The sequence below is a fragment of the Budorcas taxicolor genome, chromosome 22, assembly GCF_023091745.1.
Source record: "Budorcas taxicolor isolate Tak-1 chromosome 22, Takin1.1, whole genome shotgun sequence".
Lineage (NCBI taxonomy): Eukaryota > Metazoa > Chordata > Mammalia > Artiodactyla > Bovidae > Budorcas > Budorcas taxicolor.
The window spans coordinates 46,462,712-46,490,383 of NC_068931.1; the positions used below are offsets into that span (position 1 = coordinate 46,462,712).

The following is a 27,672-nucleotide window of genomic DNA, read 5'->3' on the forward strand; positions in this document are numbered from 1 at the left end:
TCAAAGGCTTTGGCATAGTCAGTAAAGCAGAGATAGATATTTTTCTGAAATTCTCTTGCTTTTTCAATGGTCCAGCAGATGTTGGCAATTTGATCTCTGGTTCCTCTGCCTTTTCTAAAACCAGCTTTAACATCTGGAAGTTCACGGTTCACGTATTGTTGAAGTCTGGCTTGGCGAATTTTGAGCATTGCTTTGCTAGCATGTGAAATGAGTGCAATTGTGTGGTAGTTTGAGCATTCTTTGGCATTGCCTTTCTTTGGGATTGGAATGAAAACTGACCTTTTCCAGTCCCGTGGCTACTGCTGAGTTTTCCAAATTTGCTGGCATATTGAGTGCAGCATTTTCACAGCATCATCTTTTAGGATTTGAAACAGCTCAACCGGAATTCCATCACCTCCACTAGCTTTGTTCATAGTGATGCTTTCTAAGGCCCACTTGACTTCACATTCCAGGATGTCTGCCTCTAGGTGAGTGATCACACCATCGTGATTATCTCGGTCGTGAAGATCTTTTTTGTACAGTGTATTCTTGCCACCTCTTCTTAATATCTTTTGCTTCTGTTAGGCCCCTACCATTTCTGTCCTTTACTGAGCCCATCATACTGGTATTTGCATATATCAGAGAAGGCAACGGCAACCCACTCCAGTACTCTCGCCTGGAAAATCCCATGGATGGAGGAGTCTAGTAGGCTGCAGTCCATGGGGTCACTAACAGACGCGACTGAGCGACTTCACTTTCACGCATTGGAGAAGGAAATGGCAACCCACTCCAGTGTTCTTGCCTGGAGAATCCCAGGGATGGCGGAGCCTGGTGGGCTGCCATCTATGGGGTCGCGCAGAGTCGGACACGACTGAAGGGATTTAGCAGCAGCAGCAGCAGCATTTACATATATAATTTTAACCACCAGGGGGCACTCATATTTTAAAAATACTTTCAAAGGGGAAGAAAAAGAACAAACCCTTTCCTTGAAAGGCTGTCCCTGGGGTTCTGGGGCCAGAGGCAAAAATCACATGGTGGAATTCAGTCCAACGGGGACACAGCGCAGCAGTGTGCCTCTTCAGGCCTGCGGATTGCACCAATTTGCCACGAGGCTCTGGCGCTTTGAGTGGAGGATGATGTAATGAAACCTGACCTAGGTTGTAAGGAAGTAGATCAGAGGATATCCTAAGCCAAACACTTCAGAGGGAGTGAACCGCAGTTAGCCGTTACCCTGGAGGGAGGGGTCTGGAGCACCCCCACCCCTTCCACCTTTCAAGTCCTCCCTGAGAAATCAGTGAGGGAGCACTTATTGAACACTGTCTATTCAGCAGCGGGGTCAGTATCTGGTAGGAGAAAAGCTTTCTGGTTACAAAGCAAGGCCTCCATTGCACACGTTATGAGAGAGCAGTAAGGACGGCTGGAGCCAACAGTGTCCAGTCAGGAGCCAATGGTCTGCTCCAGAAGCAGAGGCCACCCACCCTGGGCCCCAGCTCGTCTAGATGCAGGCTGGGCCCTAACCCTTGGGGTCCTGCCAGCAGAACTGTGCTTCCAGGAGCTCCAAATCTTTTCTCTCCCTAGCCTCGGGTGAGGCATCTATTTCCAGTGTTTTGATGTGTCTTGTTTTGGGTTTCGCTTGTCCAAAGTGGTTTATCAAAGCCCCACGTCCCCTCCCCATTTGGGGCTGGAACAGCTTTGGTGGCAGAGAAGGTGGAGAAACTCCCAGGCTCCTACCCCATCCAGCCTCCCCTGTTACCAAGGCTGCTGCCCCAGAGTCATACCCTGCCCCTCCCTCAGAGAGAAATGGATTTCTCTTATCTAAGTTTCAGGAAGAAGCTGCAAAGAGAAAAAACAATTTAGAACCAACCAGGCCCAAGATGATGGAAGATTTGATTTCCAGTGGACCTTGAGCCTCAATATATGCTCTTTCTAATGCATTAGAATCTGAATGACAAGGACTTCCTTGATGGTCCAGTGGCCAAGACTCCCCATGTACGGGGCTCAGGTTCCATCCCTGGTCTAGGAACTAGATCCCACATGCTCCAATTGAAGATCCTGCGTGCTGCAACTAAGTCCCAGAGCAACCAAATAAACACTGAAAAAAATAAAGAATCTAAATGACATACCCACAGGCACAATGACAGTTGACAATTGTCTTGACGACAAGTAGCAAAGCTCAGCTAATTCATGAACATTCCTCCGACTCTTTCCAAATCCCTCCCTTTTACTCGATCCTCCTATACTGTATATTTGGTGTTTCAGCCCTAATCAGGTTGAGAGATTGATTTGTGAACCAGGTTCCTGCCTCTCCATTCATTCAGTTCAGTTCAGTCCCTCAGTCGTGTCCAACTCTTTGTGACCCCATGAATCACAGCACGCCAGGCCTCCCTGTCCATCACCAACTCCCAGAGTTCACTCAAACTCACGTCCATCAAGTCAGTGATGCCATCCAGCCATCTCATCCTCGGTCGTCCCCTTCTCCTCCTGCCCCCAATCCCTCCCAGCATCACAGTCTTTTCCAATGAGTCAGCTCTTCGCATGAGGTGGCCAAAGTATTGGAGTTTCAGCTTTAGCATCATTCCTTCCAAAGAATACCCAGGACTGATCTCCTCTAGAATGGACTGGTTGGATCTCCTTGCAGTCCAAGGGACTCTCAAGAGTCCTCTCCAACACCACAGTTCAAAAGCATCAATTCTTCGGCGCTCAGCCTTCTTCACAGTCCAACTCTCACATCCATACATGACTACTGGAAAAACCATAGCCTTGACTAGATGGAACTTTATTGGCAAAGTAATGTCTCTGCTTTTGAATATGCCATCTAGGTTGGTCATAACTTTCCTTCCAAGGAGTAAGCGTCTTTTAATTTCATGGCTGCAATCACCATCTGCAGTGATTTTGGAGCCCCCAAATATAAAGTCTGACACTGTTTCCACTGTTTCCCCATCTATTTCCCATGAAGCGATGGCACCAGGTGCCATGATCTTCATTTTCTGAATGTTGAGCTTTAAGCCAACTTTTTCACTCTCCTCTTTCACTTTCATCAAGAGGCTTTTTAGTTCCTCTTCACTTTGTGCTATAAGGGTGGTATCATCTGCATATCTGAGGTTATTGATATTTCACTTGGTAATCTTGATTCCAGCTTGTGCTTCTTCCAGCCCAGCATTTCTCATAATGTACTCTGCATAATTTAAATAAGCAGGGTGATAATATACAGCCTTGACATACTCCTTTTCCTATTTGGAACCAGTCTGGTTTTTCCATTCATTAGCCACTGAATAAAGCTTGTGCTATTCCGGCAACCCACTCCAGTGTTCTTGCCTGGAGAATCTTGGGACGGGGGAGCCTGGTGGGCTGCCGTCTATGGGGTCGCACAGAGTCGGACACAACTGAAGGGATTTAGCAGCAGCAGCAGCAGCAGCAGCAGCAGCATGCTGGTCTTAGTTTGTTTTGTTTTTTGTTTTTTTTTGGCTGCACAAAATCAATTGAAAAAGAACCCCCCTGGATGAGATAAGGGGTCTTAGCCTGGGCTAGAACTCCAGAGTAGATCCAGTTAATCAGTTTGCTAACACTCCAAGTTACCAGTTTGGTAACCCCCAAGTCAGTAAATACAGAGCTCACTTGAAAGAGAAGAAGGAAAGGAGAGGAAAATGATTGATATTTTGAAAATATCTCCCTCACAGGATTTTGAGAATGCACAAGGCTTAGCCCAAATCTGTTGTGAGCAAGAACTCAAGGGGTATTAGTTATTAGATGTCCACAATCCTTTACTGGAATTTCCAAAGTCCCAAAGCTTTAAAAACCCAAAAGTCCTTCATAATTCATTTGGCAAAACCTAATCTGACCTAAGCTTATTTGGCAGCAAAACCTCACCTGAACCACCATGCAGCTAATTTTGGTTTACATGTACAACTAGGTATGAGTAATCATATATTTCATTGCAGAAATCTACAGTGATTACAGAGTGCCGTCCCAGACTACACCAAGGATGTTGTGAGTCTATGGTGTAACTGTCTGATTGTCTTTCTAAAATCTAGAATAGTCTGAATTCTGAAACATAACTGACCCCTGAAACCTGTTTCTATATGAACCCTAGGTTCTCTACCTTAACTCTGCTTTTATCTAGCAGGGTGACATGTGGTGATATGGTGACCCTAAGCTTCATGTCTCCCACATTTATCCCTGTTTCCCTGGTGGCTCAGCTAGGAAAGAATCCACCTGCAACGCAGGAGACCTGGGTTTGATCCCTGGGTTGGGAAAATCTCTGCCCTTTGAGCGTGGGCAGGACCTGTGGTCTAATATCTAACAGAATATGGCAAAGGTGAAGAGATTTTTGAGGATGTAATTAAGATCCCAAATCAACTGATTTTTATTTAATCAAAGAGGAAATGAGTGTAAGTGGGCCTGGTTTAATCAGGTAAAAGCTTCAAAAGAGGGACTGCGGGCCTTCCCTGAGGCCAAGGCTCTCTCATGTGTTGGCTTTGAAGAAATTTCGATGCTGTGAGAGGATCTATGGAGAGGCCCTCGGCGAGGAACTGCAGGCAGCTTTCAGTCACTGAGAACACTTGGCCGAGTACCAGCACGAAAACAAAAGACCTCAGTCCTGCTACCGCAGGAGAGGAATTCTGCCAGGAGCCCGAGGGAGCTTGGAAACGGACCTTTCCCCACTCGAGACTCTGATGAGATGGCAGCCCACCTGACACCTTGATTTCAACATATCACAACGCTGAGGCACAGGACCCACTAAGTTAAAGTCAGACCCCTGACCCAAGGAAGCTGAGCTAATAAGCGTGTGCTGTCTGTATCCACCGTCTTGTGGTTGCTGGTTATGCAACAGCGAGAACCAGCACACTGGAGAGAGTCCTTAATCTCCCTGGGCTCCAGCTGCTCATCCATAAACTGGGGGAATGGGTAGACTAAGGTCACATCCATGAGTCTTTCTGGATCCAGCTTTTGGAGACCCTCTGAGATTTTGGGTGCTTTGGTTTTGGCAGAGAAGGGAGAATGGTCCTCCAGTGGGTGAGCAGACATGGGGCAGGGGGCCGTGGGTGCCAATAAAGTGCACACGCAGACAAAAATGCAGACAGCCGAGAACTTCCCGAGTGCCCAGTGACCCATCGTCTGCTAGGCTGGACACTGCCCGCAGCTGGCACCATTCCTGGCTACAGAGGTGATTGTCTTTCAAAAACAGGGAAAACAAGCATCCTCTTTTCCCTGCTCTGTCAGAAAAGCTCCACACCACCCTGAACACTGCCCCATCTCTAGCAGTTTAGGAGGTGCAGGCGAAAGGTCCATTCCCAGCCATCTTCTTCTCGAGACCGCTTTGGGCTGCTGGCCGCAGGACAGGGAACCACAGTGAGCTGAGTCAGGGCGGGCATCAGGTTTCCTGTGAGTTCTTGGCAAACCTCTGGAGAGGGTAAGCTTGTGCTTCCACGTCCTCTCACCAAGCCCCTAAGCCACGTGTCCCTGCTTTCCACACTCCCATGCCTGTTGGGGGGCCTGGACCACCGACGTGCCCCAGGGGTGGCACAGCAAACTTCCCTCCGCGAAGATGCCCTGAGACCCAGATGACACTCTCATTTCACTGGCTGAAGGGATGGTCCCTTATTAAATTCCTTGGGGGATGATCTCATTAAGCCTTGTTATGGGTCACTTCTATTTTAGGGAGAATAAATTTGCTGGAATCTTTCTATGGGCAGCTGGTTAATTGAAACCTGAGGTGGGGGTTGGGGGAGGGGTGTGCACAGGTGAGGCGGTAGAGAAAGCTTGAAAGGCTGGGGAGTGGGGAGCAGGGAGCTGGTTGGAAGAAGGAGGGGAGGGGCGGGGTGTACATATGAGGGGAGCCCATAAGGAGGAAGCCACAGGCTGAGGAGGGGGAGGGAACCTGAAACAAGCGTCCACTGCAGGCTGATCCACTTAGATAGCCTCCTAGCTGCCGCATGGGCCTCTGTGCTCAACCCTGCCAGACACGTGAGTCCAGACCAGCGTTGATGTGATAAGGGCCTAGGCCAGGATGCAGCAACAGAGATGGAAAAGAAGGAGATACGAGAGAACTTGGAAACAAATTTGATATAGGGATGGAAGAGAGGAAAGAAGCCGAGATGACCTTGAAAGATGCCTGCAGGATGGGGAGAGGTGTCAGAGTCAAAGCCCAGCAGAGGCCGAATCAATGCCAAGTTCAGGGCTCTATTGTTTGAAGAATCCCTCTTCACCCACTTCTGGAAGAAACACTTCCTGTCTCCAGTCTTCTGGCTCTTCAAGCGTTCATGCCTGCAGGCAGCTAATGTGAACTGAGTACCTGCTGCTGGTGGCACCCAGGCTGAGCACTGGCCAATGCAAATGTACTCAAACACACGTTTTAGGCCAAGTCACTTGAGTCCCTTCAGAGCAGTTAGCGGCTCAGCATCTCTTTCACTTCAATTTCCTTTTCAAAGAGTTGTGCTGATCTTCAGGATAGGTCCTACAGAGAAGCGGATATAAAGATAATAGAAAATCTTGGGTTGGGGACCATAAAGTCAAATGAATCGCAAGTGGTCACAGGTGACCACTAATTAATTGTGTGACCCTTGCCTGGACTGCAATCAGGCCTGGGTTCTTTCATCTGTAAAAGGAGTGAGTATGGTTAGGTGATTTCTGAAAACTCTCCTACCGTTCTTTGATGCTTTTTTTTTTTAACTTAAATTTTTTAATTAAAAAAAATTATTTATTTGAATTTTAAAAATTTTGACTGCACTCAGTCTTTGCTGTGGCACGCAGGCTTCTCTAGTTGCAGCACTTGGGTTTAGTTGCCCCATGGCATATGGGATCTGAGCTCCCCAATCAGGAACTGAACTTGTGTCTCCTGCATTGGAAGGTAGATTATTAACCACCCACCACCAGGGAAGTCCCTCATGCTTTGATTTTGATGTGACAGTGTTATGAAAAGTTTGGCTTCTACATAAATGTGAGGTAGTGCTTTATTTCAGAAAATGATAATAATGTGAGCACCCACAGAGGGATGTGGGTGTGACATGGGAAATCCCATGGACGGAGGAGCTGGGTGGGGTGGAGTCCATGGGGTCGCAACGAGGAGCACATGACTTAGTGACTAAACAACAACAATGAAGTTAAATCGGTGTCCTTACAGGAGATCAGGACACAGACAATACAGACTCGGGGGCGCCCACGTGGAGACACGGCAGGGAGAAGGCCGACGGTAAGTTTCAGAAGAAGCCGAACCAGCTGACACCTTGATCTTGGAATTTAGCCTCTAGAACTATGAGGAAATACATTTCTGCTGTTTAAGTCGCCAGTCCGTGGTACTTCAGTCCTAGTGGATTAATAAACACTCTGTGTAGGGCCTGCCCACTTGCAAAGGGACTATATTCTGGGCTGCTCACCAGGCAGTAAATCCACTAGTTGGGGGAAGGTCTGAGGTTGTCCAGTCTGTCTGCAGCTGGGTGAATACCATCTACAGTTGCCGCGACGGATTAGGAAGACTGTGGGGCCTGCACACTTCTCTCTGTCCTCCTATTTAGCTTTTATTTACCATAAAGTTGACATGTAAATGTTCACCTGTTTTCTGTGACTTATTTTTCAATTGGTTCCAAACTTTCTTTTTGAGGAGAGGGAGAGAGGGCTATTTATTGCACCTCTACCCCTATCCTAGCAAGAAAAAGGAAAGAAAAAACCATCTCAGCCCATCTTACAAAAATAAGTCTTCCTCAGGGACTTTATTCTTTTTTCTAAACTCCTCTTTCACTGTTGCCCTCATCACTGCCAAATAAGCACTCTGACCCCAAGCCCACTCTTCCCCAGAATGGCTTGGCTCTTTTTGACATCTGCCTAGAAGACTTACCTCCTCTCCTCGATGCTGCAAATTCTCTTCATTCTCAGAGTCTTGGCTCAGAAGCCTTCTTCCAGCCGAGTCCTCCCTGGGCACAGGCCACGACTGCAGCTTCCTGGTCTCAGCTCCCATGACTCTGGGTGCACACTCGCTTTATGTTGTCACATAGTCCTAAAGTTAGGTGAACCCATGCCTGTCTTCCCCACTAGGACAGGGTAGGCTGAGTTCTGAACCTGGAAGGGCTCTGGGTCTGTGTCCCCAGGGCTGGCACGGTGCTTGGCCCCAAAGCAGGTCCATAAAGTGCTGGAGAATGAAAGAGTGGCAGGGTGATATTTTGACTTATTGATTTAGGTTTCTTATAGTATTCCAACTAACTCTTCCATTTCAAGTAGACTGCCAGGTTGGTAATTTCTTGTTTCCTTGATTCGGGTTCGGTGCAAGGCAGAAGGTTGAGGTCAATGACTTTCTTGTCCTTTAAAAAAAAAAAATCTAAACTCAATGAGTTTCATGTACGTTGTAAAGGGAAGGGCCAAGGTAAGAAGGGGAGATGGCCTTTGAGACAGAAGAAATCTTGAGGGCCTAGAAGATAAAAGAAGTGTGAGTAACGTTATCATTGTATAGATGTCCATGATGGAAGTGGCCTGCCCACCTTCGTGGGGTGGGAGGCCTTTGGGGATCCAGTGTTGGCAAAGATTTCTCTCCATGCATCACATGGAAACAGACCCCAGCTACTGCCCACCCACTGTGCTTTGGTAAATGACGGATTGATGTGCGTGAGAAAACAGGCCCTGTACTAATTTTGCAGGCACTTGGGCGTCCTGAGTACAGAAGGGAAATGAAGCTTCAGCAATGACTGCCATGGACTTTCCTGCCAGGTGGGGGCTTTAGAGTAGAAATTAAATTGGTTTATAGACCATAAGGAAAGGGAGCTGAATACAGATGGCCAACATGCACATGAAAAGATGGTCAACATTGCTAAATATTAGAGGAATGCAAATCAAAACTACCGTGAGGCACCACCTCATCCGTGTCAGAACTGCTGTTATCAAAGAGTCTACAAATAATAAATGCTGGGGACGGTGTGGAGAGAAGGGAACCCTCCTACATTGTGGGTGGGAGTGCAAGTTGGGACAGTTACTATGGAAAACGCTACAGAGGTTCCTCAAAAAACTAAAAATAGAGTTGCCCTATGATCCAGTAATCCCAATTTTGGGAATATATCTAGACAAAATTGTAATTCAAATAGATAGATGCACCCCTATGTTCATAACAGCATTATTCATAATAGCCAAGACAAGGAAACAAGCTAAACGTCCATCAACAGCAACGTGAAAGGATAAAGAAGACGTGGTGCACACATACAGCGGAGCACTATTCAGCCATAAGAAGAATCAGTGATGCCATTTGCAGCAACAGGGATGGACTTAGAGATTATTACCCTAAGTGAAATCGGAAACAGAAAGATAAATACCATATAATATCACTCAGATGTGGAATTTAAAATGACACACACGAACCTATCTAGGAAACAGAAGCAGACTCACAGACAGAGAGGACAGACTTGTGCTTGCCAAGGGGGAGGAAGGGCGGGAGGGGGTGGATTGAGAGGTTGGGGTAAGCAGATGCAAACTGTTATATATAGAATGGATACTCAACAAGGCCCAGATATATGCGGTGCAGGGAATTATATTCAATATCTTGTGATAAACCATAACAGAAAAGAAAATTAAAAAACATATGTATAACTGAATCACTTTGCTGTATAGCAGAAATTAGCACAACATTACAAATCAAGTATACGTTAATTTCTTAAAAAGGCTCAAAAAAAAAAATGTGAGCTGGGGATCTAGATTATAATCCACTAGAAGTAGACTCAGTGAATTCCCCAACCAGGGATTGGACTCTGGCCTCAGCAATGAAAGCCTGGCATCCTAACCACTAGGCCACTGGGAACTCCCAGGAAATTTTGCTAAGGCCTGATCTGGTACAAAATTGACTTCTTCATCCCTTTACCTGTTGCCTGGAATGTGGCTGTTTGGGGGTGAGCTGGTGAGGAGTGCACTCACAGTAGCCTGAGGCAGCCCAGGAAGGAGAATCTTTCAGTCAATGGATGGTTTCTGCCAGGTACTAAAGGCCCCAGGAGGGAAAGTTCTTCTAGAGAGCACAGTGAGGACCGTGAGACACACAGACCTCTCTCCACGCTGAGTCACCTCCAGCCCAGTTCAGTCTCCTCTCGTCTCCTCTTTAGCCCCACGCTGTCCCTGATGCCTCCCTCTCCCTTGATGCGGAGACCAGGCTCCCCAGGGATAGTCCGGTGATGGAGTCTCTAATGCCTCACTGGTGGTCGGCCTGGGACATACCATCTGCCTGGAGGGAGGCAGGGGAGGAGAACGTACTTTGAGAGGAGGACAGAGCAGCAGAGAGAAGAGAGGAAGCTGAGTGGGGCTGGGGGAGACAGGGAGAGGAAGGAGAGCGGTGGGCTTGGGTTCGCCCAAACCAGAGTCCAGGACAAGAGTTTGTGCACAGGCCGTGGACTTGGGGAAGTTCCCCAGGAACAGAAGGGAGTAGCTTCGAAGAGTAACTCAGGGAGGCAGGAAGGGCCACCGCAGGGGTCTCCAGAGAGGCCTCGGAGCATGGTCCTGCTGGTGGCCACTAAGGAGCCCGGCAGAGACGGCTTCAGACTTATCTGCCTGCAAGAAGGCAGCCAGACATTTATCCCCCAGCTCTGGCCTCTGCTAGCTTGAGGGTCACCCTGAGGGGTAGTAATAATTCCTTCTCTCCTTCAGTTTATCCAGGGTCCTCCAAGTCCTGGGAGCGAAGCCCTGGGACAGGGGACAGCAGGCAGCTGAGTGACGATAAAGACATGATGGGGCACGTGCAAGAGAGGAGGATGAAGATGGAGCAAAAGGCACGGCTGCTGCTGCTGCTGCTGCTAAGTCGCGTCAGTCGTGTCCGACTCTGTGTGACCCCGTAGACGGCAGCCCACCAAGCTCCTCTGTCCCAGGGATTCTCCAGGCAAGAACACTGGAGTGGGTTGCCATTTCCTTCTCCAATGCATGAAAGTGAAGTCGCTCAGTCGTGTCTGACTCTTTGCGATCCGTGGACTGCAGCCCACCAGGCTCCTCCGTCCATGGGGTTTTCCAGGCAAGAGTACTGGAGTGGGGTGCCATTGCCTTCTCCAAAAGACACAGAGAGGAAGGCAAAGAGGGCGGTGATGGGAAGCCGAGGCAGGGCAGACAGGAGCTGTCCCGTTTGAAGGGAGTTGGAGGGGAGCAGGTTTTCTCAGGTGATGACAGTGGTGAAGAGCTGTCTGCCAATGCAGGAGACAGAAGGAACATGGGTTTGCGTGGCTCCATGGGCTCGGCCCAGGTCGGGAGAGGCCGGCTGGCCGCCCAGAGCCTGTCCTCACCATCCTCAGCCCTGCCACCGAGGAGCCTCCAGCAGCAGGCACACTGTGGGACCCCTGGCCTCCCAACCCTCCTTCCCCCGCCCCCGCCCCCGACGAGAGAGGTTCCTGATCAAGGTGGCAGGGCGGGTGGCCTGCCTGGGCCCTGGGCCCTACCTCTCCACACCACCCACCGCTGTGGCCTCTTCCCGGCTAACACAGTTCACCACGAGGACCCCCTTCATGTGCCCACATGCTGAAGCCCTGTGGGTGCCCAGGCCCTCTCCTCACCTCCCAGCACCACCCCCCTGCCACCCTGCTGGCCTGCTGGCCCAGCTCCCGCTGTGGCTGATGCCAAGGGCCAGTATCCAGCCATGTGCCAGCGCCCCTCCGTCACTGCCGTTTTGTCTTTAGCTTCAAGGAAAGAGTCATTGTGCCATTGCAGCCGTCCCCCACACTTTCCCCCGGCCTGGAAGAGCCCCGCTCTCCCTTGGGGGCTGGGGGGCACATGCTCACTGCCCATCCCTCTGTGCTGGCCGGGACCAGATGGGGGACGAGGGGATGGGCAGTGCGGTCTTTCGGTGCCAAACACAGAGCTGAGGGTTGGGGAGGGGGGTGCCCCGTGATGCCCCGGGACTTGGGGCAGGCAGGGTGCGGGCTGGGCTGGGCAGAGGACAGTGACCCGGGCAGGGGTGCAGCCTGTGGGGACATTTGGGGCAGGAAGCCCACTGCTGTGAGCCTTTGGTGCCAACACAACTGCCTAACTCAGCGTGTGGGTCAGTCGGCCACACACACAGACACACGCTCATCCACACTCACGGCGAGCCCAGGCACAGCCCACACCGAGCATGACCATGCAGGCTGCTGACCCTGTATCTGGCTTCTGGGGCTTCCGGTGAACCACCAAGTGAGCTGAGCCATTGACAGAGTGGCCAAAACCCCGGGACTTCCAGAAGCTCCCTGGACAGCGCACCCTACCCCGTCCACTGGACGCTGTGGGCACTAATTGGGCGCCCCTCAGGCCTCCATGCACCAGTCCTGTGGGGGTGGGGATGGGGACAGCCCCCCAGGAACAGCTCATGTCTCAGGATTCTCTCAGCTGGGAAGGAGCCAGGCAGCAGAACGCAGCCCCTCCTTTCTGGGGGGGGGAAGCCTCTAGGCCACAGAGCCCACTGGCAGGGGGGTGGGGCTGCCCCAGCTAGACCACCCTGGGGTGGGGGTGCACCCACCCTGCCTGGCATCTGCACTCATGTTGATTGCGAGAAGGGACCTACTTCTGGGGGTGGGATCACTGAGGTGGGACCAGAGGCCCACGGGTGCAGGTCTGGGCTTCAGGGGGCGATGCATGTCTGTGTTTACGTCTAGCCGACGTGGAGCCCAATGCCTAGGCCCTGTGCCCCTCCCTGATGTTCACGTGTGTGAGGAGATGCTAGTCCTGGTGCCCCCGCCACACCCCACCCCCATGCTCCGCATAGCTGTCCCCCGGAAACAAGCAGTCCGTTCACCCCACCTCCGTCCACCCCCTTACCCCGCCATGGTGATCACTGTACAATTTTTTTATTTACAAATCCATGCTCCTCTCCCCTTCACCCTTCACCTTGGGATCGGTAGCTTGTTTGTCTGGCTTCTTGGAGGCACCTCTGTGCATTTGTCCTCAGTTGGTCTTATGGATATTTTTCAAAGAATGGTTATTTTTTATGATTTGTCATGGAATTTGTTCTGATAATCATTCTATTATGTGGCAAAAATAAAAGAAGAAAGAAACACAGGTTTAATCCCTGGGTCCAGAAGATCTCCTGGAGAAGGAAATGGCAACCCACTCCAGTATTCTTGCCTGGAGAATCCCATGGACAGAGGACCCTGGTGGGCTACAGTCCATGGGGTCGAAAAGAGATGGACACGACTGAAGCAACTTAGCCCAGAGGGGAGCAGAGGCAGGAGTAAGACAGGGCAGAGGCAGCGGAACGGGGACTGGCTGGGGTGACTCCTTGGTGCCAGTCTCCTCTTGCCCTGGACTCTGGCAGGCCCTCAGGCAGGGACTCTACATCCTCCACCCTTGTAGCCACGGGCAATCTCTTTTGTGCTTTCCAGGTAGATGAGCTGTCTCCTAGGTGTTCCTGGCTTTTATGCCATAACAATTCAGGATTTGGCTGAGAACACGTTTCTCCCAAGGGGCAGTTGAAGGCAAGTGATTATACCAAAGGATGTGACCTGCCAGCCTGGAAGCGAGCTCCCTGCAGTTCTTGTGGCGATGGGAAATCCAGTTTGGGTGATTTGAGGAGAGAGGCTCTTGAAACTTCTGAAGTTTAATGGGCGTGCAACGTTCCTTATTTGTGTTCCACCTACACTTCAGACCCAGTCTCATCCCACCATCGAGGGGGACTCCTCCCACACAGCATCAGTCGTTTCCTTCTCTGAGTTATCATAGCACTCATAACCAATAGCACCAACTCACTTCTCAGCTCTCATCCTATTCTCTCTGGGATATTTTTGTCTTCTCGGGTTGTAAATTCTAGAGCTTCTTGGTATTTTCCAGGTTCCTGGTACACCAGGAATGCAAAATATTTGGCGTTAGGCCTTGGTGAGATCACACAGATGACTCTGTGTTAGACTGGCTCTTCTAGGTCGTCAGAACGTCGTGATTTGAGAATGCTGAAAAACCTGGTGAGCTAAAAATACCTTCCTCTCCCCAGCTGACCTGGCCTGCTGTCTGAAACGCCTTCCTTTTATGTCACTTCCTGACAGCTTCTAGGGAAGTGTTTATTTTCGTTGGACAAAGGATTCCATCACCTCAGAGGGGTAATCTGCTAGTCAGCTATCACTCTAGCAAGAATTAGGTTCCTTAATTAATTTTTTAAAACAAAGAGTAGAAACTTTAGAGACTGAGCCCTAGACCAGGAAGTCTTGGTTGTCAGAAGGTGGGGGAGAGAGACAAGGAGGGCTAAAGTCCTACGGCCTTGAGCGGCAGGAGGTGAAGGCACTGACTGGGTTGGGGGGTCGGGTACGGAAGGGCGGTGCTGGACCTAGTGGGTAAACACAAAGCAAACTGTTGGCCTTCTGTAAGGCCCCTTGCATAGTGGAGGTAACTTGTCCAGGAGACACTAGGGTCCATTAGCTCTCTAAGGGCAGGGATGGCCAGCAGACATCCCTCTGTCTCATCTGCGGTACAAGCTGAGTGTTTTCGTGCATGACAAGGATGGAGCCAGCTCGGCACACACTCTCCAGCTTTGCAAACATCCTGGACTTGTGGTGAGCCTATACTCACCCAGGGCGGCCTCCCGGTCACTTCAGAAAGGGACCTTGAGATGACGCCTGCAGAGCTGGCCTTTGGCCTGTCTACGGACTATGAAGGCCTCAGGGCAGAAATCACAAGCAGAATTAAAAAGCCAGAACGGGGCTTCTCTGGTGTTCCAGTGGTTAAGAATCTGCCTTGTGATGCAAGGGACACCGGTTTGATCCCTGGTCTGGGAAGATCCCACATGCCATGGGGCAACTGAGCCCCCGTGCCACTGCGACTATGGAAGCCCTCGATCCCTGGAGCCCGTGCTCTGCAACAAAAGAAGGCATGGCGATGAGAAGCCCACTCACAGCAGCTAGAGAAAGCCCGCGCACAGCGATGAAGACACAGCACAGGCGAAAATAATAGATCAACAATTTTTCTTTTTAAAGCCAGAACAGTTCCACTAAGTGTTTTAAGAAACATTTGTCTCCAAAAAGGATAATTAGTAAACATATACTAGTTTTCTGCAAAATAAGAGGTGATCTCTAAGCCTCCTTCCTCGGCCTGGTGGCTACTCATGCTTCCCAGTGAATCAATTACTCGAAGAGGAGGGGAGGCTTGTATCCCATGTTCCTGGGGACTTGCCCGCCTGGCTGGTGGGGGCCCTTCCCGTCTGCTGCCTCCCACACAGGTTCTGTAAATCTCTGCTTTGTCTTCCTCCAAGAGAGCCCCATCCTGTTTTCCCAAAGCCTGGTGCTTTTGCACCGACTCCTCAAGAGAGGAGTCACATGAGATACTCTGCTTCGTTTAATTTTAGATTATTGTTGCTGCTGTCAGTCTATTGAAGTACTTTAATGAATGCCTGTATTGTTCTCAGGCCCCAAGCCTTTTTCAAACGATCAGCACATTATAAAACACAATAATGAGCCTAATTCCCTACCCTCAATACACACACACACAAACACACACACACACACACACACACACACACACACACACACACACACACACAATGACATTGCTAAGTCCCCCAGCTACAAACAGGAGTGAAGAGTCTGGGATTTGGAGGCTGTAGAGAAAAGTGGTCCTGATTCTCCTATTTAGTGCTGGTGACCTTGGATAAGTTGTTCAGTCATTGATTCATGCAAAGCAAACATTCAATGGGACTTTCCTTGTGGTCCAGTGGCTAAGACTCTGTTCTGCCAGTACAGGGGGCCTGAGTTCGATCCCTCGTCAAGGAACTAGATCTTGCATGCCACCATAAGCCATTTGAGTGTGGCAGCTAAAAATCTCACATGTGCCAACCTAAAGACCCTGCACGCTGCAACCAAGGCTTGCTGCTGCTGCTAAGTCGCTTCAGTCATGTCTGACTCTGTGTGACCCCATAAACGGGAGCCCACCAGGCTCCTCTGTCCCTGGGATTCTCCAGGCAAGAATACTGGAGTGGGTTGCCATTTCCTTCTCCAATGCATGCATGCATGCTAAGTCGATTCAGTCGTGGCCGACTCTGTGCGACCCTAAGGACAGCAGCCCACTAGGCTCCTCTGTCCACGGGATTCTCCAGGCAAGAGTACTGGAGTGGGTCGCCATGTCCTTCTCCCAACTAAGGCTTGGTGCAGCCAAATAGACTTAAAAAAAAAAAAAAAGAACAAGTATTTATTCAGAATCTCCTTGTATCAGTTGGATATATAATCTCTGTAAGCTATTAACAACACCCACCTCACACTACCCTTCAGGACCGCTTGGAGCAGCTAATGAAGTGGCCAAGATAAGCTCTAAACAAGAGAACATTGTTGGAATTAATCAGTAAAAAGATAAAAACAAAACTGGAGGGTGGGTGATGAGGTCCCAAACCACAATACCTGATCCATCACTTGTGTGAGAAACACACCTATTTCACTGTCTGGTGGTACCTGTGCTTTTAGAGTGCAGTTCCCTCAAGCCAGACCTGATTTACCCAGGGCACCTTTCTCTTCATCTCTGTCCTTGGAAGCCCTGCTCTTTCTCCAAGCCCCTGGTCAAAAACTTCCTCTTCCTCAAGGAATTAATTTCTCCTCCCTCATGTCCCTCCTCTGCCTCTGTGAAGTTTTTCCAGATGGAACCCTGTTATGCATGGTCTCTAGGGAAATAACATGTTCTCCTCCAGGAATCCTGGCTCTGCCCATTTAGCTCCTGTGGTCTTGGTCAGGCACACTGTCTTCTCTGGGCCTCTGTGTCCTCTTCTGTGAAACCTCCCTCCCCTTGCTGGTTGTTGTTGTTTGATCGCTCAGTCGTGTCCGACTCTTGGCAACCCCATGGACTGCAGCACGCCAGGCTTCCCTGTCCTTCACCATTTCCCAGGGTTTTATCAAATTCATGTCCATTGAGTCGGTGATGCCATCCAACCATCTCATCCTCTGTCGTCCCCTTCTCCTCCTGCCTTCAATCTTTCCCAGCATCAGGGTCTTTTCAAATGAGTCAGTTCTTCGCATCAGGTGGCCAAAGGATTGAAGTTTCAGCTTCAGTATCAGTCCTTCCAATGAACATTCAGGACTGATTTCCTTTAGGATGGACTGGCTGAATCTCCTTGCAGTCCAAAGGACTCTCAAGAGTCTTCTCCAACACCATAGTTCGAAAGCATCAGTTCTTCGGTGCTCAGCCTTCTTTATGGTCCAGCTCTCACAGTGGCTCAAATGGTAAAGAATTTGTCTGCAATGCAGGAGACCTGGGTTCAATCCCTGGGTCGGGAAGATCCCCTGGAGAAGGGAATGGCTACCCACTCCAGTATTCTTGCCTGGAGAATTCCATGGACAGAGGAGCCTGGCAGGCTACAGTCCACAGGGTCACAAAGAGTAGAACGTGACTGAGTGACTAACACTTGCTGACTGTGGTGAGGATTGAAGCAACACCACACCTAGGGCCTACGGTGTGCCTTGCGCTTAGTAGACAGGACTCTGATGGATGTGTGCAGAATGAGACTGAATGGCAGGCATGCTTTCCTGGGCTCTCCTAAGACTCTTAGCTGACGTGCTGCTTACCACAGGCAAATGAGGAAACTTTGGATCCTCCCCATCCAGGAATGCTTCCTGCACTGTCACCAGGAGAGAGGAATTGCTCAGAGGCACTCCTTTCTGTTTCCATACCACGGGGACAGGCAGGCGTTGAACTTGCCTTCCAGAGGCTTGGGTGTTGACAGCATCGGCTGCCCACGAAGAGGGAGATGCCGTCACAGGGAAGGGAGGTGAGGAGTCTGAAGAGAGAATTGTCATGTTTATTTGAAACCAAATATAACGTATTTATTGCAAGTCAAAGCTTAGGATCATATGTGATTTCTTTTCTGACACCAGTTCTCCAACGACAACTGGGTGTCCAGCCATTCAGTTCAGTTCTGACACTAACTGCCCAGAATCAGCGCAGGTCCTACAGGTTCAGGGCTCAGCCCTACGAGACTGTCCCTCTTCTGATGCCACGTGCAAGCAGCGGTCCTGGGCTTATGGGACTCCCACTTAGGTTCTGCAGACTATCACAAATTCAGGAGTTCTGTGGTTCCTCCTTGTATGTGTGCAAGTCACTTCAATCATGTCCGACTCTTTTCGACCTATGGACAGTAGCCCGTCAGGTTCCTCTGACCACGGGGTTCTCCAGGCGAGAAGACTGGAGTGAGTTGCCATACCCTCCTTCAGGAGATCTTTCTGACCCAGGGGTCGAATCCGCATCTCTTACGTCCCCTGCCTTGGCAGGCAGGTTCTTTACCACTAGCACCGCCTGGGAAGCCCTTACCTTTGATAATTCGCTAGAATGACTCACAGAACTCAGGAAAGCATTTTTCTTACAGTTGCTGGTTTATTACCAAGGATACAAATCAGGAACAGCAATGGATGAGGGTCGTGGGGGTGGGGCTGGCACAGAGCTTCCATGCTCTGTAGGAGAGAGCATCCCAGCATCTGAGTGTGTTCAGCAACCTGGCAGCTCTCTCCACCCCATCAGGTGGGGCTTATTTAGGTTTCAGAATGTAGGCATTGTTAATGAAACCATTAGCCTTTGGTGACTGAACTCAACCTTCTTCCCAGAAGTGGCAGTGGGGCTGAAAGTTCCAACCCTCTCTCTCCTCAAGGGATAGTTCTGAGAAACTGCCCCCCCATCCAGAAGCTACCCTAGGGGTCCACCAAGAATCACTTGCTTTGTAAATCAATTATACTTCAATTAAAAAAAAAAAGAATCACTTCCTTAGCCTGAATTTGGGCTTCTTACAAATAACAAAAGGCCCTCCTATCACCCAGGAAATTCCAAGCATTTTATGAGCTCTGTGCCAGAGACCTGGGACAAAGAGCAAATATAAGTTTTTTAATTACACCCAGAGTCCCTTGATGTTGTTCCCACTTAAAGGCTGCAGGTTTTGGAGCTGCAGGGGAGAAGGTGGAGGACTAGAGATGCTCTCCTCAAAGCCGGTGTCACCCAGAGGCTTTTACAAGTTTTTGCTTCCCGATCACTCTGTGTTTTTGGAATGTGTCTTATCTGCCACCCACAGGGAAGGTCCTTGGGGCTCCAGGTACTTCTGTTACCAGTCTGGTAGGCCAATGAATTCGAGAGATGAGGTGCTGAGACAAGGAAGAGACTTTAATCGGGGAGTCGGCTGACCGAAAAGATGGCAGGCTACTGCCTCAAAACAACCATCTTACTGGGGTCTGGATGCCAGGTTCTTTTATAGATCAGAGAGAAAGAAGCAATGAGGAACTAAAGTCAAAAGGCAGAATAGGGAGGGAGAAGTAGTGGGGAAGCAAAGTGAAAGGGTCTTCAGTCTTGCAAAACATCTCCAAGGGAATGTCCAGCCTTCAGAAGGGGTGTGCTAATCTCTTCTATTCACAGGTGGGCAGGGACAAACTATCCCTCCCCGAACTGAACAAAGGCACTTCAGTTTACAGTCAAGCAGAGGGGCAGGGTCCTCCAGGCAAGCCATTGAGTATGATTATAATAATAAAAGCAATTCAAACAGTTTCCAATATGGAGTCAGAACTGGCTTCCTCCCTGCGACGCGTCCTTTCTTTTCTAAAGCTTTCCTTTCTTTCTCTCCAGTGGCTGGCAATTCGACTTTCTCCCTCCCTCCCTCAGCTTTCCTACCCCCACTGCCATGGACAGTCTGGGGTCCATGTTCTCCTTCCTCTCCAAGTGGGCCGGGAGGGTCTGTTTTCTGCTGGCCTTGACCCGAACACTTCCCATCAGTCTGGTGAGAACTTCGGACATGGCTTCCCCACTAGTGTTTAAAAAACGAAGCCCCGGCTCCTTCCACTCACATTAAGCCTCTGACTTACTCCTTCAGGCTTCTCACTATCCCTGTCCAGCCATGGGCAGCCAGGCCCTCAGGCTGTCATCCCTCAGACATCCCGGGGACTTTTCCACCTCTTGTCCCCTTGCCCCCAAAGGTCAGCTTCTCTGCACAGCTGTCCTTCAGTCACAGACATTTATTTCCGTGTTGTCTGCCAGGCCCTGAGCAGGACACCGAGGCGGCTGCGAGGAAGGTCGGCCCGAGCGCTGCCCTCCAGGCACTGAGCCCTCCTTCTCAACAGCTGTCTGCAAGCCCGCCGCCCTCCTCCCAGCTTCTCACCCACTAGGCATCTGGCGTCACTTACTTGTTTTAACATCTTTTCAGTTTTCTGTGTCTCCCCAGCTTCAGTGCTTAGATTTCCTCCATCCACGCCCATCCACGTATGGAGCGTGTTCACCGCGGAGCAGGACAACTCGGTCAAAGCCCCTTGGAACTCTCTGCTGTGTCGGATGGATGAGAAAGAAGACACACGACCGGTGCAAAGGAGGGCAGATGTCATGAATGGAAAAGCAGCTGTGTTGATGTGTGGGTACTAGTACTGATGAAGCATCAGGGGAAATCCTCACCCTTCCCACCCTAGAGGTCCCACAGGGTCAGGCGCTGTTACACAGAGCTGTTCTTTTTTTTATTGCCATGTTCTATGGTCTTGAGAGTTCCTTGGACTGCAAGGAGATCCAGCCAGTCCATCCTAAAGGAAATCAGTCCTGAATATTCATTGGAAGGACTGATGCTGAAGCTGAAACTCTAATCCTTTGGCCACCTGATGCAAAGAACTGACTCACTTGAAAAGACCCTGATGCTGGGAAAGATTGAAGGCAGGAGGAGAAGGGGACGACAGAGGATGAGATGGTTGGATGGCATCACCAATTCAATGGACATGAGTTTGAATAAACTCCAGGAGTTGGTGATGGACAGGGAGGCTCAGCGTGCTGCAGTCCATGGGGTCCCAAAGAGCCAGACACGACTGAGCAACTGAACTGAACTGAACTGATGGCATATGGGATCTTATTTCCCTGGCCAGGGATGGGGCCCATGTCCCCTGCAGTGCAAGCGTAGTCTTACCTACTAGACTACTGAGTAATTCCCAGGGCTCTTCTTTTATTTAAAAAGAGAGGAACTTCCCTGGTGGTCCAGTGGTTAAGAATCTGCCTGCCAATGCAGGGGATACATGTTTGATCCTTGGTCCAGGAGGATTCCACATGGTGCAGGGTAACTAAACCCGTGCATCCAGAGCCCCGTCCTCTGCAACAAGAGGAATCATGGGCAGCACAGAGAAGAGGAGCCTCTGCTCACCGCATCTAGAGGAAAGCCCACGTGGAGTTAATGAAGACCCAACGCGTCCAAAAATAAGTAGATTTTTTTTTTAAACAGAGGTTAACACATACTTGTTGAAAAACTTTAAACTGTCCTTTGCACTTATTCCACTTTTTATAGACTTACAGACTTTCCATATAGAAGGGGTGTCACCTGATTGGAAAGAGGGACTTAACCCAAGAGAGAGGAGCCGCCATCACCCACCCCAGAGCCCCAGAGCGGGGCGGTGGTGGTGTGCCTCCACCTCCACGGCATCCTTTCGCCCTGTTCCATTCTGGTTCCACGTGAACTTGTTGCTCTGGAAATATGAGTCCCTCGAGATGGCAACACCACCATACTTGACCCACGTGAGTCTGTGCTTGTGGGAGGTGCTGGCCTGGAGTGTTGCCATCCGAATGACGGCCTTGTTGCGAGTGTTCTCTGTGAGCCAAAAGCTGTGCTGGGAGCTTTACCTAAACTCATTTCACCCTCACCCTTCACGAGAAGTTGTTTGACAGGTGAGGATGCTGAGTCTCAAGGAGGTTACAGAACTGCCCGGAGGTCACTCTGCTCGAGGGAGGCAGACCTGATCCGCACCCAGATCTGTCCAGACCCCAGAGCTCTCAGTCCTGGAGACCAAGTCATCTTCTACTACTCAGCCTGCTTCCGGACGGCCTTCCAATATGGGGACATTACTTTAATTCTGTGGGGTGACGCTGTGAAGCAGAACAGGGGATGTTAACTCTGGACATGGTGACCTGAATGAAATTATGAGGCCACCACAGTGAAGACGGTCAACACCACCCCTCCCTGCACTCAGCCATCCCATGGACTCATGGCAGGTGCAGGGAGATTGCAGCAGAGGTTGCTGATGCCGGCCGGGGTGGAAAGGTCAGGGTGGTTACACGAGGCGGGATAGCCCAGAGCTGAAGTTTCCATCCCTTGGATCCCCCATTTCCCTCATCCAACCAGTGGTTCTAACAATAGAGTCTGCCTCACAGGGGCAAATTTTGAAAGTAACCTGCTCAGTCGGGAGAGAACAGACTAGTCAAAGCCAGGCCAGCCACATCCTGACGCCATGGCTCACGCCACGCTTTCTACAGGCTCCTGCTGTCAGCACAGCCCCAGGTCCAACGATGAATCAGGTGCAAGCAATGAAGCTGAAGATGACTCAGGGCTGGGCCTCCAGGGTTTATGACAGACTGAGTAGAACTACGGATGTGATACAGCAGCAGCTCCGCAGATAGGGCAACAGTGGACACATTGGTAGGACAGTATCTGTGAGCAGAGGAATCTCGAGAGAAATTTCCTACAGAGGCAACAGGATGTGGTTTAGACTGGGCTGGTTTTATGGAGATGAGATTTCAGGAGCTTGGAGGGCTGAGTATATAACACACAGGAGATTCCAGGAGGCAATTCCAAGACAAGCAGGATCAGCTGTCCAGCACTTCCTGCTCCTACAGAAGGGGAAGAAGACAGCTAGCGCCCTATTTAGGAATCTAAATATGGCAGTAATAGTCAAAGTTGCTCAGTTGTGTCTGACTCTTTGCGACCTCATGGACTACGGAGTCCATGGACTTCTCCAGGCCAGAATATTTTCCCTTCTCCAGGGGATCTTCCCAACCCAGGGATCGAACCCAGGTCTTTCGCATTGCTGGTGGATTCTTTACCAGCTGAGCCACAAGGGAAGCCCAAGAATACCGGAGAGTGGGTAGCCTCTCCCTTCTCCAGGGGATCTTCCCAACCCGGAATTGAACCAGGATCTCCTGCATTGCAGGTGGATTCTTTACCAGCTGAGCTACTAGGGAAGCCCGGCAGTAATAGGGATACTAGTAATTAGGATATCAAACTCCCCAGACTCCAAAAATAAGCAGTCCACTCACTGTAGTGAATCGACTTGTTGGTATCAAACAGAAGGAGCCAAGTCAGTACCTCGGAAGTCAGGGTCCTACTTCAGCATCTCTGCAGCACTGATGAGATAAGATCGTGGAGAGGCTGTTTTAAAACTGAATGTAGTGCTCCTTTGGCAGCACAGACACTAAAATTGGAAGGATACAGAGATTAGCATGGGCCCTGCACAAGGATGACATGCAAATTTGAGAAGCGTTCCTTGTATTTCAGTGGAAAAAAAAAGGAAAACAATGTATTTGTCCATATCCAGTCATTCATTTCAGACCGACAGTTAGTCCTTTTCTCTTTTTCTCCTGAAAGAGCCTGGGCTCTTGTCACTACCCCCCAAACCTCCCAAATTCCTTGAGGATTAAAGAAGCAGGGAAATAAATGAATGAAATAACACACATAAACAAAATGTTTATCTGGCACATAGTATGTTCTCATTGAATGGTGGCAGCAGTTGAGAATGCAGGCTCTGGAGATGGGCTGTCTGTGTCATGCCACTTTCTGATGAGCGACCTTGGGCAGGTCACTTTACCACTGTCTGGCTACGTTTTTGTCATTGGGGGCCAAGAATACCACTAAACCCATGGAGTTCTTGTGAGAATTAGATGAATGAATCCATTTAGATGCATAGTACAGTGCCTTGCACAAACAGGCATTCAGAGAAGTTAGCTATTATCATTAAATTATTTTATCATTTTCTCATTAGGGAATGGAAATTTGCCATGCCTGTAGGCAGTAGGCATATGAGTGAACTGGGGGAGCTGGAGGGCCTGATCGAAAGGGGAGACTGACAGCGAGGGAAGCATGGAACCCGCGCTGTGATTTTCAGAATGTCCTCCAGTGGAATGTCACCCCAACTCTCAGCACGGCTCCTGCAAAGGTAAATACCTTTGACATTTTCTCCTCAAGCCCTTATGTATTCATTCATTTCTCAAAACCCTGCTTTTAGGGAGAGCGAAGCGTTGTGAGGTTTGTTCTTTCTCCTTCTTAAGCCCATCTCACCTTTCTTCCAGGTCTCGCGTCGAGCACGTTTCTCCCTCGACGCCAGACCTCAGCGAAGGGCGTCGAAAGCTCAGGGCGCGCTAGTGCAAATCCGGAGTGACTGCAAAGGTGGGATTTGGGGCGTCTGCATAGCGCGTAGGGGGCGGAGCGGGGTTTCCCTGGGGGATTCTTGACTCACCAGCAGGTGGCGGTCTGTCTGCAAGGCGTGCAAGGTTCATCCAGAAAACTTGAACGGAATGTTGATGCCACTGCATGAGAGAGGCACAGCCAAGTCTCCGCGAGCAGAGCCGTGGGCATTCGCGAAAAGGTGGGGGAGAGAACGGAGCGGACTTCCTTGCCGGCGTGACTCAAGGATTCAAACGCCAAGAGCTTCCTTCGATAAACGCTTCAGGAGGGGTGAGTCCTGAGCAGCGTACAGAAAAGGGAGCGCCGACTTTCTCTTAGGGCATTGCCCGTGGCTTGCATCGACTGGCTTCCCGACCGCCTCCCCCTCACCCCCCCGCCCCCCGCGCCCGGGGCAAGACATTTCTTAGAAGGGAACTGCCTGAGCGGATACAGGGAGCGTGGGAAAACCCGGGAGGCCGATGCCAGCACGCCGGGCGAGCTGCAGCCGGAGGAGCGTGGGGTCCGTCCCGCCAGATGGCGCTGTCTGGCTTCCTTTCGGCTTCCCGCGCTCGTCCCTAGAGTTTCCCCCGTCGCAGCGGCCGCTCTAGCCGGGCGGGCTCAGGGCTCTGTGGTTCCGGGCGGAAGTGAGGCGCCGAGCGGAACGGCCTCTGGTGACATTTTCTCCGGGCGGCGCGGACGAGTGAAGGGACTTGGTGGAGGAGGCTGCGGAGGTTGTGGGGCTCGCTTTGGCCTCCCCTCCACCCCGGTTGGGGTCCTGACCGCAACCCTCTACTCGTCGCTGGAGCTTGTGCCGAGGAGAGAAGGCGACGGTGGGGCCGTCGCGTTCCGAGTCGCCGCGGCCCGGAGGGACCCGGCCGGGGGGGGCTCGGTGCGTGCCCCGACGGGGCGCGCGCGGAGCGGGCGACGAGGTGCGGGGCCGCTGCGCAGCGCAGGTGAGGCGCGAAGGGGCGCAGGGCCGCGGCCCGGCTCCGGGCCGAGCCGTGGGACCCGGGCTGCTTCCCGGGGAAGCGGGGGTCAGGTTCAGAGGGACGGGGTGCGGGCCGCGGGCGAGGCTTCTGCGGCGTTTAGGGCCCCGGGGTCGTGACGGGCAGGGCTGTCGGGCGCCGGGTCTTCGAGCCCCGAACCCGGCGGGAGGCGCGGCCCGGGTAGCGGTCGACTGGAGGGACGAAAACAGCCCGACCGCTAGCTCACCGGCTCGCCGGTGACCCTCGCGTCCTCCGGGCCCGGCGGGCCGAACCTTTCTCCCCGCTTCCCTGCCCCCGGTGGATTCCTTTCCCTGGCGGCTGGAGGTGTCGCAGCCCGTGGGCCGCGCGCGGGGGGTGGGGAGCGGCTTCGCGGCCCCGGAGTTGTCTTTCGCGCAACTTTCCGGGGCCCCGGGCGGCCGGGCGTAGCGGCTGCGGCGGCTTTGCCAACTCTGCTGGCCTCGCGAGCCGGGAATCTGGCGCCGACACCTGCTCGGACTCCCCTGAGAGCCCGGGCGACCGCCCCAGCACCGCGGCTGTTAAGGCCTGGGAGGAGGGGAGGAAGGCTCTTTCCGGCTTGGCGCCGCCTGCGTTTTCGGACGCTTCCACTACCTTCCTCGGTCGGCAGACGCCCCCCTGGTCAATGGGAGGGATGTGTCAGTCTCCACAATTGACCTCTTTCTGGCGAATTTGTCAGCTGTGTTTAGAAAAACCTGACGAGGATGTAACCTGACGAGCCTCAACTTCGTCATCTTTCTCTTTTCCTCAGTGGTACTTTGTACTTTATTTTCTCATAGCACCGATTTCAGTGTTTTGTTGGGGCGGCAACTCCCCACAGAACCTCAGCCCGTCATCCATTCTCCCTTTTAAATCGTCCTCTCTGCTGTCACAGAGTAGATGCTTACAGGTTGAAGGAATGAACGTCTGTACCTGTTCCAGATTGAACCGCTTGAGCAGTTTGTGCTGGATGTGCTTTTGGTTTCTCGCCTGAGCTTCAGCTTTCTGAGTCCTTCCACCCAGTAGGATGCAAAACCCACTGATGATGCTTTGTCAAGGTTGGGCCTGTTCATTACAGATACATCTGGCAGGTTTGCTTAGGCTCTTGTGTAGTGTCATGTGTTAACAGTTTGAAATTACTCTTTCTTCTCCTGGGATTTTTTAAGGAGGGAGGCTATTAACTTTCTAATGTGGTTTTGCTGATCCTGGCAATCTGGATCCTTTCAGTAAGAACATTGCCTTTTAACAAGCAGTTTTAGAGGCCTACAGTTGTTACCTGATGTCCTGAGGAGTGACAGCGTTGATCTTTTTTAGTAGGAAGTGTAATATTTTTGTCAAATAGTCTGGGTAATACAATACTTACTTGGGTGCTTTATGCACAGTAAATATAAAATTAGGAATTAAATTTGAATTCAGGAAACTTAAGATGAAATTTATAGGTGATGACCTATATGCTACTTTATGAAGAGCTTTAGTGAAATTTCATGCAGTTTCATAAAATGAGAAATAAAGACATTTCTAAATCTTATTCCTTCAGAGTGCTTTTCAGTACCACTGTAACCTTGAGATGTGAAACCGTACGTTTTTCATAATGTTAACAAAGAGGTAAACTTCAAAACAGAAAATAGGAAAGGAGAAGCTTCAAGGTAATTACACCTGAAGTGTCAGCTAAATATGATTTCTTTAATGGGAAAGTTTTTTTTCTGACATCTTATTTGTGAAAAATAGGATGGACTAGATTTTGGAACTGGAAACTTTCTCTATTGTTAGCTTCATATTAAGCTCACAATGTTACATTACTGACTAATTCAGTTTGTATTACTCTCAAATTCATTTATGAAAGAGTGTCATAAATGCTCTTTGTTGTATAGTTTGCATGATTAAAGATAGATTTACCTTTAGATTCTAATTTAATGAGGTTCTGAGAGAACTGAGTGCTCAATGTTTGTTCTTCAAAGGTTCTGTTTCATATGTGACATTACCCTTAGTGTATGACTAGTAACTTCTAGGGGGTTGTGTAATTACTCATTATTCAAGGGGTGGTTTTGCTGGGATCATCAGTCTTATGGTTTTATTTTGATGTGTGCATGAATAAAGTTGACATATGGGCACTTAGAATGTTTTCTTTCTTTTGAAAGTTTGGAAGTGATATATGTATGCGTACACACAGACACACACACACGGGCTTCCCTGGTGGCTCAGTTAGTAAGGAATGCGCCTGCAATGTAAGAGACCTGGGTTTGATCCCTAGGTTGGGAAGATCCCCTGGAGAAGGGCACGGCAACCCACTCCAGTAGTCTTGACTGGAAAATCCCCATGGACAGAGGAGCCTGATGACTATAGTCCATGAGATCACCAAGAGTCCGACATGACTAGGTGACCGAGCGCGCAGGCACACTGGAGATGGAGACCCTGTGTTTAACTCTGATAAACCATCTTAGACCTTCCTGATTTTCTTGAAGGTAACTGGCACCATGAAAACAGTTTATATTCATATTTACTGAATTGGCAGCCATTGAGAAAAATCTATAAAAGGTGAAAAATGTTGTACTATTAATGTGTTTTCTTTTGAACCACACTGATTTCGGTATTCTGTATTATTTTTATTAGGGCCAAATAAACTTTGCTGTGTAAGTAAACATGAAATAGACATTGATAATTGAGTAAAAAGCTATGAGACTATAGAAG

At 50.3% G+C, this 27,672-nt stretch overlaps 1 protein-coding gene and 1 non-coding gene across 6 annotated transcripts in view; both read left to right on the forward strand.

Moving 5' to 3' along the window:
- Positions 1-23,013: 23,013 nt before the first annotated feature.
- Positions 23,014-23,116, forward strand: LOC128067591 (U6 spliceosomal RNA). Its single transcript, XR_008201404.1, has one exon. It is a non-coding gene; the product is annotated as a U6 spliceosomal RNA (small nuclear RNA).
- A 1,549-nt stretch (positions 23,117-24,665) lies between these two features.
- The window catches only part of ARK2N (arkadia (RNF111) N-terminal like PKA signaling regulator 2N), an 81,609-nt gene continuing 78,602 nt past the window's right edge, over positions 24,666-27,672 (forward strand). For 4 of the 5 annotated variants that reach the window (XM_052660340.1, XM_052660344.1, XM_052660343.1 and 1 more), the window contains exon 1: positions 24,666-24,957. The gene's annotated coding sequence lies outside the window, so the exon portion shown is untranslated. The remainder of the gene's footprint in view (positions 24,958-27,672) is intronic. The other variant, XM_052660341.1, reaches the window with a different exon arrangement.